At 40.4% G+C, this 21,966-nt stretch overlaps 1 protein-coding gene and 2 long non-coding RNA genes across 3 annotated transcripts in view; 1 reads left to right on the forward strand and 2 right to left on the reverse strand.

Moving 5' to 3' along the window:
- LOC144783220 (ADP-ribose glycohydrolase MACROD1-like) overlaps positions 1 to 21,966 on the reverse strand; it is a 1,309,783-nt gene that overhangs the window by 201,229 nt on the left and 1,086,588 nt on the right. The window lies entirely within an intron of this gene.
- On the reverse strand, positions 14,022 to 14,749 carry LOC144782851 (uncharacterized). Its single transcript, XR_013601289.1, has 5 exons — positions 14,721 to 14,749; positions 14,604 to 14,627; positions 14,488 to 14,513; positions 14,342 to 14,400; positions 14,022 to 14,257 (listed from the first exon to the last, which is right to left on the reverse strand). It is a non-coding gene; the product is annotated as an uncharacterized LOC144782851 (long non-coding RNA).
- On the forward strand, positions 18,145 to 18,954 carry LOC144782852 (uncharacterized). The gene is made up of 5 exons (XR_013601290.1): positions 18,145 to 18,170; positions 18,264 to 18,287; positions 18,378 to 18,403; positions 18,491 to 18,549; positions 18,634 to 18,954. It is a non-coding gene; the product is annotated as an uncharacterized LOC144782852 (long non-coding RNA).

Below are 21,966 nucleotides of genomic sequence, written 5' to 3' on the forward strand. Positions count from 1 at the left end.
CTCACCCTCACAACACGTCCTCCTTCACACAACCAGCTCCGCAGTCTTTCTGGCGTTGTAGCACACCAAAGAGGCACTCGGCCTCTTTGGTGGGGCCCGATGATGAAGCATGACACTGACTAGGTCGGTGTGTGAGGGCTTTCCTTTTCACCCTAAGTGAGTGTGTGATCCTTATGTATCTCGCTCCAATCTAGTGGCATTTTTGAGACTGATTTGGCCTCTCTCTTTTTGTTTATCTACATTGAACCGGGGATTGAGAGAAGCCTTCTTGACTCTCCCTACCTCTCCCATTGTTGTTTTTGTATCACAGCTGCAGTTCAGGCATCCCTCACATACAGAGACCAGTTGCAGCATAGTCACCAGCACTGCTAGCTCCCATGCTTATGCATGGCGGAGCTGTAATATTGCAAGGTACACTAAGGGCACAGTGGGGGTGAAGCAAATAATTCACTGACACTGCATCCTCACAAGGGGGCAAGGGTGGTGGTGGTAATGGCTCAGATTGGTGGGATTCGAAGACTCAATTGCCTGTAACTGTGCATGCCTCTGTAGATGTGCACAGTGCCCATGCAGCACACATGCAACACCTCTTCCACACATATGTCTTACCATCTGTCAGCTATCTGATTCAGCTTTTTGGGGGAACTTCCTCCCTCCTGCATGGCCCTGCATCTTTTATCCGCTTGAACCCCAGCTAACTTTTCTCCCCGCCAGCCATCAATCATCCTCTAGACCTTTTTGGCTCTCCGAGCAGGGTATGTGCATTTAATGATGCATATAATTCCTCTCCTCTTGTCTTTTTAAACTCCTAACTGGCAGAGTTGTTAGAAGCAAGTTTTCATCAACTCTGTCTCAGTACAGAAGAAGAGCTTGAACCCACTTTACTTTCACTAAAGCCTTGAATTTCAACAAGATCTCCTGTCTCCTAAACAGGCCTCTAATAAGTTGAACTAAACCCACAGCTTTTTAAGTCAGAATTTCTAGATTATATTCTGTGTCAGATGAACAGGGTTACAGGTAAAGTCAGAAAATAACTGTGCACTTCCCTCTCCAAAAACTTCTCACACTGGAATACATAATGGGCATCAAAAGGCAGCTGCACACACAGAACTAATACCAAATGTTCAGGAAGGAGAGTGAGTCCACAAAAGGGCACTGCCAACCCAAGGACACTGCTAGGGGCTACGAAGGGGTAGTACGGAGGAATGTCGAGTACCGGGTATACAGGAAAACGTGGAAGTGATATGGCTCCTGTTCCACATAAACCAGGGGACCAGTGCTCCAGCACCTCTGGTCCTCACAAAGAGTAGATTTTGCAGAAGTTTGGAATCACTTGCATTCACCAGATCTGCAGCATTCCCTCATCTACTCTGGCAAAACGTTCGAGCGGCACCGTATACGGCTTCAGCAGTCCACCCTGTCCTATCCTTTCGTTTGGGACGTGCAATATTGGAAATAGCAATGATATAAACCAAATGAATAAAACCAGGACTGGAAAAGTTATTTACATCTAACATGGAACAACTGGAGGGCTGTGGCACTTGACTTTGGCAATTATTTTTTTTTTTTGTGCAGAGTTTTATATAGCGCGAACTAGACCCAAACCGAATCAGGTATCGGAGCGCTTTACATAGCACAGCAAGAGGACGGACACACATTCATTTTAGGCACGGGGAGATTAAGTGATTTGCCCAGAATCACAGGAGGTTTTGGCGTCGTTACCGAGACTCGAACCCAGATCCCCAGGTCCGAGGTCGAGCGCCCTAGCCGTTAGGCCAACTCCTCTCCCCAAACAGGCACATGTGCCGAACGGCCAGGGCTCAAATACTGCATGTGCACAGTGAAGTTCAACTGGTGACTATCATTCTACTTCTAGCATTTCTACGCCGCCCGCTCACGTGCCGGAAGCTGCCTTCATTGCCCTGATACCCCCAAGCACTGTCTGGCTCATAGTGGATGTTTTACTATGACACTGCAATTGAGATCCGGGCCCCACCAGCTCCTGTGTCTTGAGTACAGACTGGGCCTATTCAGACCTGCCACGTGTCACAATATTACTTGGGCAAGATGGTGTAGTCCAACCACCGCCTCCTCGGCGGTTCGACTGCTCAAATACGAGTCAGGTGGTTGGACCACCACACGTCTACCGCAATTGATTGCAGCTCGGATCCAGCGGTGGTGGTGATATCAGAGGTCTACGGAGGCGGTGCCGATGCAGTCACGGATTATGACCTGCCTTTCTGCCGACCTTTTCATGCGGGGTCCCCACCATGAAAAGGTTGGCGGAAAGGCAGGGAAGGGGGCCCAAATAGGGCGATTTTGCCCATTGGTGACTGTTAATGGGGAAATGTTGTGAACTCCTCTAATTGCACTGTGTGCCATGCACAACATGGTGCATGGTACACAGTGCACCCATCGGGCAAGAGTCTCTGAACTGCGGTGACATATGCTTCAGGCTCTCTTTATGAGCCAAAGCAAGCCGCCGCCGTTCAACCGCTGATGACACACTGCCAGCCCAGCTGTAATATCATAATACGAGGTCAGGGTGCCGTCGGCTTAGCAGCGTTCTCCCGACCGCCGCAGCAGCGGTCGGGGCGGTCGGGCCACCGATCTCGTCATCAGCCCCTATGTGTGTAAAAGGCTGCTTTTATGAGACAGATGCACAGCACATTTACTGTAAAATAACACATGAAAACATACATTATACAAATATGTATAAAACCTAATTTATTTCTGTTTTTTACAATTAAAAAAATACATTATTTTATTTACTTCACTTTAAAATTGCTATTATTTTTGTTTTAAATATATATTTGACAAAATGTAAAAGTATACAATAAATTTAAAATTGTCAAAAAAGAACATTTTAAAAATGTGTGACATCTTTTTATTATAATAAATTTGGGGGAAATCTTAAACACTAAAGGGGTGACATTACTATTACTACTTCAATCTAGACCAAATTGGGGAAGGTATTGGACACTAGTGGGGTGACATTTGCCATTCACACTTCAATATTAAACAACTCAGGGAAGGTGTTGGACACAAAAGGGGTAACATATACTATTCACAACCCAATGTACACCAACTTAGGGAAGGTGGTGGACACTAAAGGGGTGAAATGTACTATTTCCACTTCCACTTCAATCTAAACCAATTTGGGGAATGTCTTGGAATCTAAAATGGCGAAAATTACTATTCCCACTCCAATCTAAACCAACTCATGGAAGGTGTTGGACACTAAAGGAGTGATATTTTCTAAACCTGCTCCAATCTAAATCACCTTGGGAAAGGATTTGGACACTAAAGGGGTAACATTTAATATCCCAACTCCAATCAAAACCAACTTGGGGGAGGTGTTGTTCACTAAAGGGGTGACATTTACTATTCCTACTCCAACCGAAACCAATTTGGAGAAGGTGTTTGACACTAAAGGTGTGACATTTACTGTTCCTACTCCAACCTAAACCAACGTAGGGAAGGTCTTTGACAGTAAAGGGGTGAGGTATATTATTTCCACTCCAATCTAAACCAATTATAGGAAGCTGTTAGACAGTTATGGGGTGATATTTACTATTCCCACTCCAATCTAAAGCAAATTGATGAAGCTGTTGGACACTAAGGGGGTAAAATTCACTATTCCCACTCAAATCCAAACAAAATTAGTGAAGGTGGGAGGCAAGATGGCTGCCGTGAGGAAGGCTGTGTGAGCAGCTTGCTCCCTGGTTCCAGGCGTTCGGGAGAAAAGGAGAGAGGAAAGACCCACTTTTTACGAGGAAATTTGCCATGATAGCTTTTCTGTGGTGATATACGCAATATATTCGGACTGAATGGTTTCGTACGGCCGCCCATGGTCATTTTCCTGTCTGTGTCAGCGCTTTTCCACTGCTGGACGCTGTTAGACGGAGCCGTTTGAGGCGTTGACCGCTTCCGGCTGGATACCCGTGTGTGCGCTGCACAATCAAGTTCTTTCAGCAGCGTGGAGAAAGTATCGCGGAGAAGTGCCTAGGAGTCAGTATACTGGCGTGGTGAACACGATACAAACTATCCCCTTGAAGGAGTGTACGAATGTTGCTGAATTTCCTAGAGCTCAGTCGGCGGTCTCCGCTGTGGCGTGCTACACTCTGTCTGTTCTGGGCGCAGAGCAGTGTCTTTCCCGGTAGAGGCGGAGGCGGAGGCGGCTCACGGAAGGGGAAAAAAAAGACACCGCTACCTTCATCTGTCAGTACCCGCAGTAATAGGAGAGACGACGAGGGTCGAGAGCAGAGAAGAGCGGAACCGGGCGGCGAGGGACTCGTGATGGCAGAGGCTCCAGAGGCTTCACCTCCAACCCCTGCTAAAACTACAACAAAACAGGGTAAGAACACTAACAGGCCCGCTATAAAACTTAATGAAGCCGCAAGTGCCAAGAATATCACGTCACAAACTTTGCCTGTCCTTTTTGAGAAACAAGCGTCTAGAAAAAAAATAATTGATGGTAACTTGCAAAGCATAGATGTGACGGAATTACAGTCCAAACAATGTACTATCACAGCTGAAAATGATAATAATCCGCTAAATAATCCTCTAAGCCTGTTGCTGACTAACCCTTTAAAGAAGGGTATTATGGGAGATGTAGTCTCTGGTGGAGCCGGTATCAGTCGTTCTTGTTCTCTTCCCACGCTATCAGTATCAGTAGAAAATTACCAACAGAAGGCAACGGAAATCTCCACACAGTATACGAACCTGGAAGCCTCAGAAAAGTTTTTTTCTCTGTCTGAACTTTCCTCGGATGAGGCAACAGGCGTACATAAAGATTGGGCTGAGTTCAGTTGCGAGAGTCTATCTTCAGATGGCGAATTTAGTATGAGCCCTGACACTAACACAGCTACTATTATAAAAAAAAAACTTTGGAAAAAGAGGTCATTACGCGTGGGGAGTAAAGAAGTTGCCTCTAACTCACCTAGAGGGGATAATACTCTACCTTCTAATTCAGTATCTGTTCCCACCATCGATACCACTGACACTGTGGGAATTAACCTTAATTCCGTCTCTGATCCGGTCATAATACAGGAAAATAGTGAAGGCAGTGAGGAGATTACTTTGAAAATGATCTTTGACACCATGATGAGCCACAGGGCTGAAAGTAAAGCCGAAAATTTACGCACGCAGATGACCTGTGCTAAGGTAAAAAACTCAGTTCGCCGTGCGATCAAGATGTGCTCTGAGACTACCGATAGAGTTGTTGAAGCAGAGGCCAGAATCGCTGTCCTGTAAGAAGAAAGTATGGCACAGAGACAGGAAGTCGGCGATTTTAAAGCTCTGAAAGAGGATTTGTCTGATAAGATCGCTAATTTGGAGAATCAGGCCCGTAGAAGTAATCTACGTTTTTTGGGAATTCCCGAAAATAAAGAAGGGTCTGATCCACGGAGGTTCATTATTAACCTATTGAAGGATGCCTTTCCTGAAATGGTAGACTGGGATTGGACACGAGAAGTACAACGTGCTCACAGGCTCCCCTTCACTGTGCGGAACCCACGACAAGGCCAAGAAAACTATCCTAGGGCTATCCTGGTCTCATTTAACAACTTTCTTGCCCGTGAAGCCATTTATGCGACTGCGAGACCAGATAAGAAAGCGGATGGTCTGGGCTGTCAGTTTTTTGTACGACCGGACTATTGTCAAGCTACAGTGGCCCAACGGTGGCGGCTGAGACAACTGATTCCTGACTTTCAAAAGAAAGAGGTTGCCGTTTTCCTTCAAGGCCCAGCAAAGCTAAAGACTGTATTCAGGGGCACAGTAAAATACTTTATTTCAGAGGTCAAAGCTAAAGAATATTTGGACTCTGTTTGAACAACAATAAGAAGTTAAGGTTTTCTAGAATATAAGGCTATTATATTGTAGGACTATAAGGGCTATTAGTTTAAGTATTTTTGGTGAAGCTTCAATCTTTCTTTCTTTTCTTTTTTTCCTTTCTTTTTAAGTAGGTTTGCTAAGCTTCTCTCTCTCTCTTCTCCATTCCCTCTAATTTTTCTTTCTCCTATTGTTTCTTTCTTCTCCTTTTCTCTTGTCAGGACGTTATGGCCCAGGGACGCGGCACCCATACGTTTTAGGAACTGGTAGTTCCTATGCCTCCTATAATGGGGAGGGTGGGGGGAGGGGTTCTGGGGCAATGGGTGGGGGCGGGAAGGGGTAAGGGTTGGTGGTGGGGGTGTAAGGCAGAGGTATTCATTGCAAGGATGTTTATTTGGTATTCAAGTTGTAGTAGCGAGGAGTATATATTGTTGATGCTTGCTAATATTTTTCAATTACTATTTCAATATGGATAAAAAGGTGAAAATATGTACAATTAACATCAATGGTCTTAATGACTTCAAAAAGATTGGAATGTTTCGTTCAATGCTTCAGACCTTATCTATTGACTTATTATGTATACAGGAAACTCATATTGCATGGGATAAGCGTTCACTTTTGGACAAGTTGGGACTGGATGTGCTACTTGCTTCTAAGCAGATGGGTATAAAAAGAGGCATTGCTATTTGTATGCGAAAGGGAGTTGGGAAGTGTTTGAAAACTCTAGCCGATAAATGGGGTAGATGGGGGCTTGCTGAGTTAATAATTGGTGGGTGTAAATTCACTATATGCTGCATGTATGGGCCAAACCTAGATGACGCTGAAGTTTTCAATACGATCAATACAGAATTAGCTATGTGGACGCAACCAATTATAATATGTGGGGATCTAAATATTCATTTGCCGGCTGACTGGAATATTAAATCAGGAAGGAGATATACGGGTTATAAACCTAGAACTTATAGTGCCCTCAGGGAGTTGGTTTTGAATAATGGACTAACGGATGTGTGGCATAAATTGTACTTTAAAGATCCTGGATATACTTTTTATTCCAGCCCCCATCGGAAATTTGCCCGATTAGATTATTTTTTTACCTCTTCGCAGTTCTTGGAGACAATTAGTATCGAAATTCTACCCCAAGTCATTTCAGATCATAATCCCATAATCGCTGAGATCCAGGTTTCTACAGAACGCCAGAACTCAAGTAGATCCTGGTCATTTCAGAGAAATGTGTTATTAGATGAAGACTATCTTCAATTTATGGCGACTATCATTAATGACTATTTTTTAACAAATAACGACACGGCCTCCCCACCAGTGGTGTGGGATGCTTTTAAATCAATCGTACGTGGAGAGACAATTAGTTTTGCAAACTTTAAGAGGAAAAAAATACAAACAGAGTTTAAGGAGAGGCTAAATAAGATCAGGCTAGCCGAGATTGATCTTTCGACCGCATGTAAAAATAACATAGGCATAGAAGACGCGCAATTACGTCTGGTAATTGAACGTTCTGGCCTACGGACCCATATTGCTGACAAAGTAGCATCAGATTTTAAGCTATACAAAACTGAACGCTATGAGTATAGCGAGCGCACCGGTAAAATTTTAGCACAACGCCTCCGCCAAAAATCCTCTATTAATGAAATTCAGGGTGTCAATGATATGAATGGTGACTATCATGAATGCAGGGAAGGAATTTCAGAATCGTTCTTGGATTTTTATAAAACATTGTATAATGACTTTAACAATGAAGTAGATAAGACTCTGAATCCTGTAAATTATCTTCATAGTACTAACCAACTACTATTGTGTTCTGGAGAGACTGATTTATTTATACGTCCAATAAGCTGGGATGAGATTGAACATGCTATTTTGAGTCTCGCGGCAGGCAAAGCCATGGGATTTGATCAGATACCTCTTGAATTTTACCGGACATTCAGACATATGTTGAAACCAGAACTTGTAAAGATTTTTAATTCTGCATTCCAAGGGAAGCCACCTGATTCCTGGTCCACCGCTATTATAGTGGTGTTTTTAAAGAAGAACAAGGACTCAAAAGAATTAGGTTCATATCGTCCCATATCTCTTATTACGGCAGACAGTAAGATTTATTCTAAAATTCTTGCAAATAGACTTAACCAGGTAATGTCCAGCTTAGTTTCTCATATTCAACATGGTTTTATCAGATGTAGAGATACTACTGATCACGTTAAACGTGTCATCACACTTTTAGATTGGGCACAGGCAAAGGAATCCCCAGTCGGGGTGATCTTACTCGATGCAGAAAAAGCGTTTGATAGAGTGGACTGGGGATTCCTTTGGACTGTGTTAGAATGGAAGGGGTTTCCACCACAATTCATTCAAGCGGTGCGCTCACTCTACTTTAGTCCTAAGGGTATAATAAGATTAGGTACTGATCATTCGAGACCTTTTCCGATTACTAGAGGGACCAGACAAGGTTGCCCCTGTTCCCCGCTTTTATTTGCGTTATATTTAGAACCTTACTTGAGTAGACTTATTCTGGAACCTAATATCCCACCAGTTCGTCTCTTTGAAGTCGACCATAAAGTTCTAGCGTACGCAGATGACGTGGCTATTGTTACTTCTGATGTCTCCTCTGCGTTACCTATAATAATTGTTCTGGCCAGTGAGTTTGGGAAAGTCTCTGGCTATAAGCTAAACATCACAAAAACTCAGATCATACATTCGGAAACGGGTAAACCCACTGATATCCCACTAAATACCACTGGCTCATATCTTGGTGTTACTTTATCTCCTAAGGTTGAGGACATTGTTGCATTAAACTTAGACCCCTTACTCATATCCACTAATAGAACGCTGGAAAGATTTAATAATTTACACTTGTCATTATATGGACGAACTAATGTCATTAAGATGATGATTTTTCCAAAATTTCTGTATTTCTTTCGTACTATTCCTTTATTTTTTTCAATGTCCCTCTTCAACAGAATAGATAGAATGGTGTCTAGGTTTCTGTGGGGGTACCACCGCGCTAGAAGATCTTTAAAATGGTGTACTCTTCCATTAGACTGTGCTGGGCTGGGGCTCCCGAATTTTAGAATGTATTACTGGGCTATTGCTTTGAAAACCTTTCGGGTTTTGCTTTTTCATGATTATGTAACAGAACCAGCCATGGCACCTTCTATCTTTGAAATGCTTCTAGGTACTCATGCGCGGCAGTGCCTGCTGAAAGTCATCGAACCCAGTTACTATAAAAAAACAAAATTTAAGGTGGTCCTTGCTGCATTCTTAGTTTGGAGGCAAATGAACAAAACTTTACGTATAATCCCAAAATTGAATTACTATACACCTTTGTTTGATAATAAGTTATTATCCGAAATTTTCCAACATACGGTAATTTATCGATGGCATATGAGACAGATTCATTTACTTGGTCAATTGTATCAAAGCGGGTCCCTTATGTCCTTTTCTAAATTACAAGAGACATTTGGTCTATCTAGGAACGATTTTTTTAAATACCTACAGATTCGTAGCTTCCTAGAAAAAAAAAATGTATTACTTACAGATACTATGGAAACTATTGATATCTTAGAAAGCTCTAGGAAGAACAACCGTATTGGTATTATTTACCAGTTAATGAGTAATAGGGTGCAGAACGACCTTGATCATCATACCCTGAAATGGCAGAGAAAGCTCTGTATTGAAGGGATTGATTTGGTAAAAGTGTTCGAGATGAGTAATAAGACACTAATTAATAGCTCTCTTAAGAGTCAACACTACATGTCTACCTTAGATCTTTACTACACACCTGCAAAACTGGTAAAATGGAAAGCTCTAAAAGGTATTAACTGTAGCCGTTGTGGAACTTTAGCAGCTGACTCAATTCACATGTTTTATAGCTGTTCTAAATTGGCCGTATATATAGAGAAGATTGAAAAGTTTTTGACTAATTTGTTGCATGTGCGGATTACGCTCCATCCTACTATTATTATTTTTGGTGTTTATTTTCCCTCTCGGAATTTAACTATAGATCAAGAACATTTTATGTTTATGGGAATGTCCATTTATCGAGCCTGTATTACTGCTAGATGGTTGGATATAGATCCACCAACTTTTGAGTTATGGTTGGGAAAGCTGCTAAATGTTTATAGAATGGATAAAGCAGTTTACAAATTGAAGGGACTTAAAAAGAAGACTTTTGGTCGGAAGTTATGGTCACCAGTTGATAATTGGATTTAAACTGTATAATGGTTGTTTTTTGTAAAGACTTATGTTGGATTCCTCATTTTGTCATATCCTTGTATGTTTTACCTCTGCCAGAAATAAAATTAAAAAAAAAAATTAAAAAAAATTAGTGAAGGTGTAAAAACGTAAATAAGCAAATTAATTACATTTAATCTAAACCAATTTGGGGAAGGTGTTGGACACTAGCGGGGTGGCATTTGCTATTCCCACTTCAATATTAACCAACTCAGGGAAGGTGTTAGACACCAAAGTGGTAACATTTACTATTCACACTCCAATGTAAACCAACTTAGGGAAGGTGTAGGACAGTAAAGGAGTGAGATTTACTATTCCCACTCCAATCTAAACAAAATTAGTGAAGGTGTAAAACACGTAAAAATGCTAATTAATTAAATCCAATTAAAAATAATACGTTTTACCTACAATATAATATTTTACAAATACATAATTAATACTGCACATTATCACACTTAAGGACATTACATATTTTTCCAAAATGTTATATTACAACACACTAATTTATACTGGTATTTATATAAAAGAATTAAACAAAAAACTACAATATATTTTTTATTTAGAAATAAAATTTCAAAAATTGTGATGAATATCATCTATCATTAAAATGTTTTTTAAAGTACAACTACATTTTTCAAAAAACACATTTTCTAAAAACAAATCCAGACAACTATTAATATTGCTGTCATTATAACAATATTTTATTTCCTTTCTAAACATATTTGTAAATTGTATAATACAATGACAATTCTATAAAAAAAATAGTTGTAATTTAAACATATAATTAAATACAAACATAACATTATTTTAAACATTCAGAAATATTTTAAAGATTTTTAAAGGATTAGGATTTTATTTTTGACATATCTAAGTTCACATTTAATTTAAAAATAAAATATATAATATAATAAAATACATTTTAAAAATAATAAAAGATTGCATATCTAAAAAATATTTGAAAATTAAAAATTATATTATATATTTTTTTTAATTCTCCCCACTATTATTCCTGATTAACCCAAAATCCTGCTACTAAATGAAAATGTAAACTCTTTTTAAAAAATCAAAACAATTAATATTTACAAATAACAATGTATTAAATAAAAATATTCTAAAATGAAAACATGAAAAAAAAATATAAACACACAGTATTTAAAAAAATACATGACGTAATATTTTACACTACAAAACTGATCATTTATACAATGATATTTACTACGCCGCAATGATAAAAATGCTTGTTGTGCATTTCCCTGAACTACGCAGTGCCTGCCACCAGGTGCAGGGAAATGTAGGGGGGCACAAAACGGAAGTGCCCCTGCACAAGAGGGTCCGCAACGGGCCCCCAAAGTCAATCTCTGCCAACCTTTCCATGGCGGAGGAACCACCATGGAAAGGCTGGCGGAATGCAGCACCCTGTTGCGGCGGACGGTGCCTGCTAGGCACCGCCACCATTCTTGGGATGCAGGCCGGGTCCGACAGGCAATCGTAACGATTGCCTGTGTCGGACCCGTGGCATACCTTTGATATTCCTGTCCAATATATATATATATATATATATATATATATATATATATATATATATATATATGTTCTTTTAAATTGGCGCTACTTACACTTTTTTGCACAGGCACTATTTTGCACAATAACATCCAAATGTCGTAATGGTGACCACTTTGGTCATGATAAAAACAACATAAACTTCGATCATGCCAGAACATTCAATTATAAGGGCATATAATTAACTGACAATAAGTAGCCATAAAAGATCAGGCAATTGGACACCCTGACTGGTATTAAGGTAAAGGCAATATATAAACCATATGAGCCTTAGACATGACCAACAGGGATTTATCCCAATATTTTAAACAGGTGGTGTTGTTGTGTAGATTGTTATGTATATATTATATATTTATATTTTTTGTACTATGCAATAATATTTATTGATATATATTTATATATTTATATAATTATATTTGTTTTTATCTATTTATATATCTAATTAATGAAAGGTGACCCAATTGTACCTATAACCGAAAAGTGGTATGGTATTTTATCTATCATTTGCATAAACAGCAAAGCCCTAGTTGTTTTTCTATACAAGTATTAAACAGCAAAATTTGCACGTCAGGAAAACAATGTAAATGTTATCCAATTAATATTTATCTATTGTTGGGTCTATTTGACCAAACCAGTGACACTAAGGGGCTGATTCTGATGAGGGTTGGAAATGCTTCCAGACTGAATTGGGTTGGAAATGGTTTCCAACCCACTCGGATTGGGACAGTCCGACCAACGGAGTTACAATGCATCCGGATGCTTCCCGATACGATTTGGTTGGACTCCCATTGAATGGGAGCATATGCTCCTAACCACATCATAATTGGGCCCTGGGACGTTCCCGATCCGATTTGGAAGGAGCAAATGCCATTAGGAGGCCTTCCTAACCGCATCAGAATCAGGCCGTAGGTGGGAAAGCTTTCCAACCCGCATCAGAATCAGGCCCCTAGTGATATTTATGTGGATGTTTATTTTAATTAACACCAAGCACTTTATACATATAATCACGTGGTACGCATTTACCCAATGAAAATTATCAATAGAAAAAAAATAGAAAAAAAGTATAACCTTTAAAATGAAATGCCAATGGTGGATGGGCGTCATGTGATCAAGTCGCCTGGGAGGGATGAAACGCATACCAACAGGAAAACAGCAGCCAAGGACACGGAAAGTCTTTTCAGTAGCCGTTTATTTTTGCAGATACCGGCAACTTGACGCATTTCGGGACCAAGTCCCTTAATCACGAGTGCCGAAAGTTCCGTTTGGTTTTCTTAAATAAACATGTGTCAAAAACAATACATAAACAGTGAAGACATACTACATTCATCACGGAGTTAAATCACTCCTTTTTCCTAACAGTACATCCTTTTCGTATCCTATTTGTATTCTATATATAATTTTAAGCTTCACATTTATGTACTTCAAACTTACAATTCAACAATTCATTCTTCTGCAGCCGATATATTTTGTAGTTTTGCCGCCATTATATGACGCGCACAATTTCACAATTTTTGACAAATGAAACTGTCTGGGACTGTTCTTAGGACCGACAACACACCATCATTTAAAGTGATACATCACATTGTTGAGACTGTGACTCAAAATTTTCTGGCTGCTACATGCATGCGATTTACTGTTATTGAGCCACTCATTCATGCTTTTTGACTTTCATTTCAAGTGACTACAAAACTTTATTGACACCATTGTCCTACGGAATAAAGAATCGCAGATCGCATATATATATATATATATATATATATATATATATATATGTATGAGATCCTGATATTATCAAACAGAATTCTATTGGATTAAGAAATTGGATACCATGGGCATCATTAGGATGGCGGGCGGGCGGATGGTAGAAGGGACCGCCCGCCATAAGGGCGGGGGTCCCATGGGGGCAATTAGAATGCGCCCGCCACAGTGGTGGGCGCATCCCGTATTTTTAACATTGCGGCAAATAGTGCATGATATTGAGGTCCTTATTATGAGTACGGTGGTCCATAGGACCGCTGTAACCATGGTTGTGGTCTGATGACCACCACACTGCAGGACAGCCTGTGGTATTAAAACTGCGGCAGTCAGACCGCCATGAAACAGCCAGAACCGCCAGGATCAAGGATCCTGCTGGGCCGAAGGTCTTTCCCTGGCGTGAATATGCAGCAGGCACCGCCAAGCATATTCCGAGTTGCCATTTAACTGCCCTTTTCATGGTGGTGAACCCTCCGTGAAAAGATGGCAGAATGGCAACAAAGGGGGACCTAACAGGCCCCCCTGCTGGATTTCGGTCTGATGGAGTTTCCACCCAATCGCGCACTGTTCACTTAGCGCCCTAGCGCTTTCTATAATTTATTCCTTTAATCCTGCTTGAACCACACTTGTTTTTGTTTGTTTAAATTTTCTTTTTATTTCTTTTGTGTGCTTTTTTTGCTGACTAATTATCATATCATTATTCAACATTCACATGTCTGTTTAGTTGCAAACTAAAATTCACAGTACATTTTCACATCATATTGATACACGTTTTTTTGGCACATATATTACAATATTAGATCAACATTTTTCAAATGAGCCCAATGCATTTCGGCACTCATGTGTGCCTTCCTCAGGGGCAGTCTCTCTGAGAAAAAAGTGAGAAAACATAGTGTAAGTGTTTTTGTTTAACGGGGGGTTCTCTAAATATGTGGCCTTGAAATTTGCCTACCTGGTCGTTGTAGTTTTATGCCTTATGTGATTCTGTTCTTTGTGCTTGCCACTACTTTTCTGTATAAAAACAAATGCGGACCCATATGTAACTAATTCTGATACACATGCGATTGTTTTTAATGCTCCAATATGTACCCTACATACCTCCAGTTATACTGTCAAATGTTGCTCTGAAAAATAAAAAAATAAACGACAATGATCTTAGCTCCTGTGTGCTATACACTGCTGCCATATTCCAACCTCTTGAATCAATAACCTACCTCAATTGGAAATGCCTTTCGTCTCTGAAATACATAAACCACAACTCTTCCTTAGTCACCACAAGTCAATCACTAAAAGAAGGAAAAACGGGTCGCAGTAGCTCTCCGTATTTTTACCTTGTCTTGCTCTGTGCCTTTCTTATCTGCAAAACCGAAAGTCAACAATGTCATTGACCCGCGCCAGCCGTCTAAAATCATATGCGCTGCTCATTCAATACGCTGCCTACGTACCTGTATCTATTCCTTATCTCGTATATCAATGGTTCCGGCTGATCGCTGCGTTGTGTGTTCCTCCCGGTCTATTTTTATCAACTGCTCCGCTACTTCCCCAAACAACTATGCGTGTTAGCAATGAACGACGGACTTGCACAATAGTCCTCGTTTTCCTTAGTTACCAGGGCGCCATCTTAACACTGTACTCAAAGGCCTCGCTTCTCTACCTAGCCAATGTCGTAACCATGTTTTGGTACTGTGGATCTTAACTTAATTTGAACCCTGCTAGATGTTTTATTGTTCCCCTCTGAATAAATGAATTTTATGTTTGTCGGACTCCTAATTAATGTGGTGTTTCTGAAATCTACGATGTATTACTAAAAACTGGATACCATTTGTGTTTACAATGGACTGTTGCACAGTCCTTTATCCAACTGGGTGAATGTTATCAAATATTCGCTTGAACAGTTTAAATACAGTAATCTTTGCTTGATAATTACTGTCCGGTGCTCAAACATTAAGGTTGACATGATGTCATCTCTTGTGTGTATTAGAAACCTCTCCACATATTGGTTATTCGAGATGTCATATCAATGAAATCATTGCCAATTTATCAAGGTGCACACATGTTGTGCTACATCATTAAAGTCATTGCTCATATTTTCTGGGTACACAAGTGTTACACTGCATGATTCTCTTATATGTTGTTACATGGCTGTTTACTTGGTCCTATTTATGTAAAGCAATGCCACCTTCTGTGATTTATTATTCCTGATTATCTTTATAAAAAACACGCTAAGTCATACTTGTCATTGAGACCAGTTGGCATCATGGTCTGTAAATATTTGATCCAGAATATTTCACGTTGCAGTAATTTCTGGTGATTGTTTACTCCTTGTTTCAATGGTACATGTTCCAAAATTTGAAATCTCAATTGTGAGATACTGTGTTTCTCTTGAATCCAATGTAATACCAATGGCGATGTTAGAGAGTTGTTTCTGATGCGACTCTTATGTTCTGATATTCGCACTTTTATCTTGCGCTCGGTCTTGCCGATGTACATTCTTCCACATGGACACTTAATACCGTACACCACGTTTTGTGTGTTGCAGTCACTTGTGTGTCTTAAACGTATCTGCTTGCCAGTCGTTGGATGTGTGCAAATATCACCAATAATTGCGTTGTTACAATTGATGCAATTGTGACACCGTATCATTCCTTTCTCTGCTTGACCTTTCTCTGGTTGATGTTTTAATTTCAGTTTTTCCTTCAAATTTAGCCCTCTAGTGTAGGCGTGTAATGGCAATTCTTTAAATAATCCATGAAAATCTGGTTCGTGAGTTAATAACTCCCACCTTTTGTTGATGATGCTCCTAATTTTGTATGATTGAGTGGTGTATTTTGTCACAAATACCAATCTGTCTTGTTGTGATTTGGGTCGTGGTTGTAGTAGTTTCGTTCTGTCCATTGCTGTTACCTTCTCAATATGCTCTTGCAATATGTTGTTAGGGTATCCTCTCTCTTCATATTTTTTCATTTGTCTGTTCAAGGTCTCCACACATGTTTGAGAATTGGAACATATGCGTTTTATGCGGATAAATTGGGATAATGGTAAGTTATTGATTAAACTCCTAATCAATAACTTACCATTATCCCAATTTATCCGCATAAAACGCATATGTTCCAATTCTCAAACATGTGTGGAGACCTTGAACAGACAAATGAAAAAATATGAAGAGAGAGGATACCCTAACAACATATTGCAAGAGCATATTGAGAAGGTAACAGCAATGGACAGAACGAAACTACTACAACCACGACCCAAATCACAACAAGACAGATTGGTATTTGTGACAAAATACACCACTCAATCATACAAAATTAGGAGCATCATCAACAAAAGGTGGGAGTTATTAACTCACGAACCAGATTTTCATGGATTATTTAAAGAATTGCCATTACACGCCTACACTAGAGGGCTAAATTTGAAGGAAAAACTGAAATTAAAACATCAACCAGAGAAAGGTCAAGCAGAGAAAGGAATGATACGGTGTCACAATTGCATCAATTGTAACAACGCAATTATTGGTGATATTTGCACACATCCAACGACTGGCAAGCAGATACGTTTAAGACACACAAGTGACTGCAACACACAAAACGTGGTGTACGGTATTAAGTGTCCATGTGGAAGAATGTACATCGGCAAGACCGAGCGCAAGATAAAAGTGCGAATATCAGAACATAAGAGTCGCATCAGAAACAACTCTCTAACATCGCCATTGGTATTACATTGGATTCAAGAGAAACACAGTATCTCACAATTGAGATTTCAAATTTTGGAACATGTACCATTGAAACAAGGAGTAAACAATCACCAGAAATTACTGCAACGTGAAATATTCTGGATCAAATATTTACAGACCATGATGCCAACTGGTCTCAATGACAAGTATGACTTAGCGTGTTTTTTATAAAGATAATCAGGAATAATAAATCACAGAAGGTGGCATTGCTTTACATAAATAGGACCAAGTAAACAGCCATGTAACAACATATAAGAGAATCATGCAGTGTAACACTTGTGTACCCAGAAAATATGAGCAATGACTTTAATGATGTAGCACAACATGTGTGCACCTTGATAAATTGGCAATGATTTCATTGATATGACATCTCGAATAACCAATATGTGGAGAGGTTTCTAATACACACAAGAGATGACATCATGTCAACCTTAATGTTTGAGCACCGGACAGTAATTATCAAGCAAAGATTACTGTATTTAAACTGTTCAAGCGAATATTTGATAACATTCACCCAGTTGGATAAAGGACTGTGCAACAGTCCATTGTAAACACAAATGGTATCCAGTTTTTAGTGATACATCGTAGATTTCAGAAACACCACATTAATTAGGAGTCCGACAAACATAAAATTCATTTATTCAGAGGGGAACAATAAAACATCTAGCAGGGTTCAAATTAAGTTAAGATCCACAGTACCAAAACATGGTTACGACATTGGCTAGGTAGAGAAGCGAGGCCTTTGAGTACAGTGTTAAGATGGCGCCCTGGTAACTAAGGAAAACGAGGACTATTGTGCAAGTCCGTCGTTCATTGCTAACACGCAAAGTTGTTTGGGGAAGTAGCGGAGCAGTTGATAAAAATAGACCGGGAGGAACACACAACGCAGCGATCAGCCGGAACCATTGATATACGAGATAAGGAATAGATACAGGTACGTAGGCAGCGTATTGAATGAGCAGCGCATATGATTTTAGACGGCTGGCGCGGGTCAATGACATTGTTGACTTTCGGTTTTGCAGATAAGAAAGGCACAGAGCAAGACAAGGTAAAAATACGGAGAGCTACTGCGACCCGTTTTTCCTTCTTTTAGTGATTGACTTGTGGTGACTAAGGAAGAGTTGTGGTTTATGTATTTCAGAGACGAAAGGCATTTCCAATTGAGGTAGGTTATTGATTCAAGAGGTTGGAATATGGCAGCAGTGTATAGCACACAGGAGCTAAGATCATTGTCGTTTATTTTTTTATTTTTCAGAGCAACATTTGACAGTATAACTGGAGGTATGTAGGGTACATATTGGAGCATTAAAAACAATCGCATGTGTATCAGAATTAGTTACATATGGGTCCGCATTTGTTTTTATACAGAAAAGTAGTGGCAAGCACAAAGAACAGAATCACATAAGGCATAAAACTACAACGACCAGGTAGGCAAATTTCAAGGCCACATATTTAGAGAACCCCCCGTTAAACAAAAACACTTACACTATGTTTTCTCACTTTTTTCTCAGAGAGACTGCCCCTGAGGAAGGCACACATGAGTGCCGAAATGCATTGGGCTCATTTGAAAAATGTTGATCTAATATTGTAATATATGTGCCAAAAAAACGTGTATCAATATGATGTGAAAATGTACTGTGAATTTTAGTTTGCAACTAAACAGACATGTGAATGTTGAATAATGATATGATAATTAGTCAGCAAAAAAAGCACACAAAAGAAATAAAAAGAAAATTTAAACAAACAAAAACAAGTGTGGTTCAAGCAGGATTAAAGGAATAAATTATAGAAAGCGCTAGGGCGCTAAGTGAACAGTGCGCGATTGGGTGGAAACTCCATTTCACCATAACTCGTTGAGGTATCAGGACTGACAATCCTTAACAATCGCGGCACCAGTGAATAAGAGTGCATAAGCAGATAAACACGGAGTGCTCCTACAACCCTTCAAAAAAAAGGATTTCGGTCTGAGGCAGCATGCTGGGGGCATATATGTTGCCACCCCTGGATTTGCACCCCCTTCCTGCACGTGTGGCATATATGCCACACCGTGCAAGAAGGTGCAGTCAGAGCTCTGACTGCGGCGGTCTGCATAATAGGCTCTTCTATGAGCCTAGCAGACTACTGCCATCAGACCACTGCAGGACTGCCGGCCAGACCAGGATTTAACTTCTAATCTGATGGGTGGTCACACCATGGCTTTGGCTCATGGAGCCTGTCGGTCAGTCGGAAACTCCGCATAATTCCTTTCAGGCCGGTGTTTCCGCCGTCGGGATTAGGATGTCGGTTTATGACAGCCTTTCCACATTGGCCTTTCTGACATTGAAAGGCTGTCAGAAAGCGACTTTGGGAGCCCCCTTTCACCCTGGCCCTCCACTTGTGACCCATTAACATCTCTGCAACATGAGGTGCCTGCCACACGGTGCAGGGATGTTTAAAAACTAAAATTTTTCAATAGGAGCTTGTGCTGCGGGCAATTTCGGCCCACTGCACAAGTTCCCATTACAAAATGGAAGTTTTCAACCGCACCATGTGAGGTTGTATCCCAATTGCGGGGCCGGAACCGCGGACATGAGGTTGGTCGGTTCCCAATCCGCAGCGATGTTGGTCAGAGGCAACTCCGACCGACATAGTAATCAGGGCCTAAGTGTCATCAAGAAAATGTAAGAGGGAAAAAAACGGTGTTGACAGAAACAGAACATACCAAGCAACTAAAACAAGCATTGGCGAATGGGACTATTGGCTTTGCCTATGGTTTTTAGTGATGCTGTACAACATCTCCAATGCTGTGCAGCATGGCTAAAGAGATGAAAAACCCTATAAAACTGCCGGCCAAGTCATTTTGTAGATGCGTGCCCCACTCATACATGTGCCTACAAAATGATGTGGATGCTGTTAAAAAAAAGTAATAAGAAAGGTTGTTTTGGGAGAAGCAACACAGTGTGCATGGGCGGGAGAAAGCAACACAAAAGAAACATGGTAGAAGCAACATGGCACATGTATATGTAAGCAACAATGTGGCTGCGGGTGTGGTGAAGCAACAAGGAGGGGGGGAAAGCACATCCCCAAGGCGACAGACAGCAATGTGGAGCTTGGGGAGAGAAGTACACAAGGGGATAGGAGAGATGTGCACGGGTGAAAGAGAGCAATATGGAGTGCAGCAGAAGGGGGAAGAGTGCGTAAACCAAAAAGAAAGAAGCAGTGCCTGAAAAGTGAGCAGTGGAAAGACACAAATTATGTGGCCATTCTCTAGGGCTCGGACAAACACAACAAGAGGAAGTAAAGCCAACAGAAGTTAACACATAAAAAGCAAGCAAATGAGAGTGACAATAAAGCCAACCAATGGTATACAATCGGTGGGCTCTAAGTCCAATGTAAGAGAACAGTACGTGTTTTCGCAAACAGACAGCTTGCGCTCTCTGTTAGGCGATACCAAAAAAAAGGGAAAGGTAGAGGGGAAATAAGAAACACAAAAAGAACATTGTGAAGAACAAAGAAAGGAAAAAAGATGAATTATCAAAGTAACCTGGTTATGTGGTAGACAGAATACAGAGGGAAAATCAAAAAAGAAAAGAGGACAAAGAACAGAAGTGACAAAAGATAAAAGGGCTTCTACAAGCTGTGGCATTATACGGACATCTGTAGCATCGGACGACACCAGGGAGAACAGGTGACGAGCTTGAAAGGGGCTCTATAAGTGGCACCATTATTTTACCGCCCCCACCTCCAAGTGATGTTCAGCAGCAGGAGGCACTGCTGAGCTAGACTGACAGGAGGTGATAATGTCTTAGGCAAGCCTCGAGCTCCTGCAGGGGAACTGTTGCGAGGCTTAATTACCAGTGTAGTAAAACATAAAACTGGATATTAAAGCAGAATATTTTAATAACTCCAAAATTCGTACTAGGCCATGTTTAAAGAACTAGAGAAATCTTTCAAGGTAATGTTTCCGCTGAACTCGTAATTCCAATGGGCCCGGAAACTCCAATTACCAGTGCCTTAACAGGCCACTTGTAATGAAGGCCTTAAACACCTTTGTGCATATTTTGAAAACAAAACACATACATTTTACCTTGCAAAAATTCAAAAACTCGGAAAAACGCAATGGTTATATATGTAATTTCCCAAAAAGAGCTATGATTAAAACTCTGCAGTCAAAAATCATGGGCACGTCAGCTAGGTCCCTTCCTAAGTCTGAAGATTCGTAAATGGGTGTGAGGATAATTTTATTTATGTATTTATAAAGTTTCATATAGCGTGAACAAGATCCCGAAGGATATCAGAGCGCTTTACATTAGGAAGGAAAGGAAGGACAATAATGCAAGATCAACATCAGGTAGGAGTAAAAACAGGAATCATCGCAGATTACAAGACAAATGCAACACGGAGGGTTATAATAAACAGTTGTACACGGGTAGCGAAAGGGGGTCCAGTATGTGGTAAATGGCCTCCTAATGTGGAACCCTCTCAGTCGCTGTGGTGAGTAACACGCCCCACTTACCTTGCTGTTCTGGAAGCTCTCACACGCTTTCAGGCTGGGTTTTAAGTAAGATGACACAACTGGGGGCTCAGCAAAAGGAGCAAGGCCTAAGAAGAGTAACTAGGAATCCTTTCCAAGAAGACCGGCCTATATAATTCAGAGTGTGGCTTTGAACATTTAAAATAAAAATCCTGTACTTCCCACAGCATACCGCCTAACCATTATTTTGGTGTCTTTCTGTGAGATTTCTATTTTTGTATCCAGTCATATCATACAGTAATGGGCATGCATCTAAAAAAAACAGCCAACCCTACTGGCCCTGTTAATGTTTGGTAGCAGTAGCGGGTAAATGAGTAACAACAATGATTTT

This window comes from Lissotriton helveticus, chromosome 9, assembly GCF_964261635.1.
Source record: "Lissotriton helveticus chromosome 9, aLisHel1.1, whole genome shotgun sequence".
In the NCBI taxonomy this organism is placed as follows: Eukaryota; Metazoa; Chordata; class Amphibia; order Caudata; family Salamandridae; genus Lissotriton; species Lissotriton helveticus.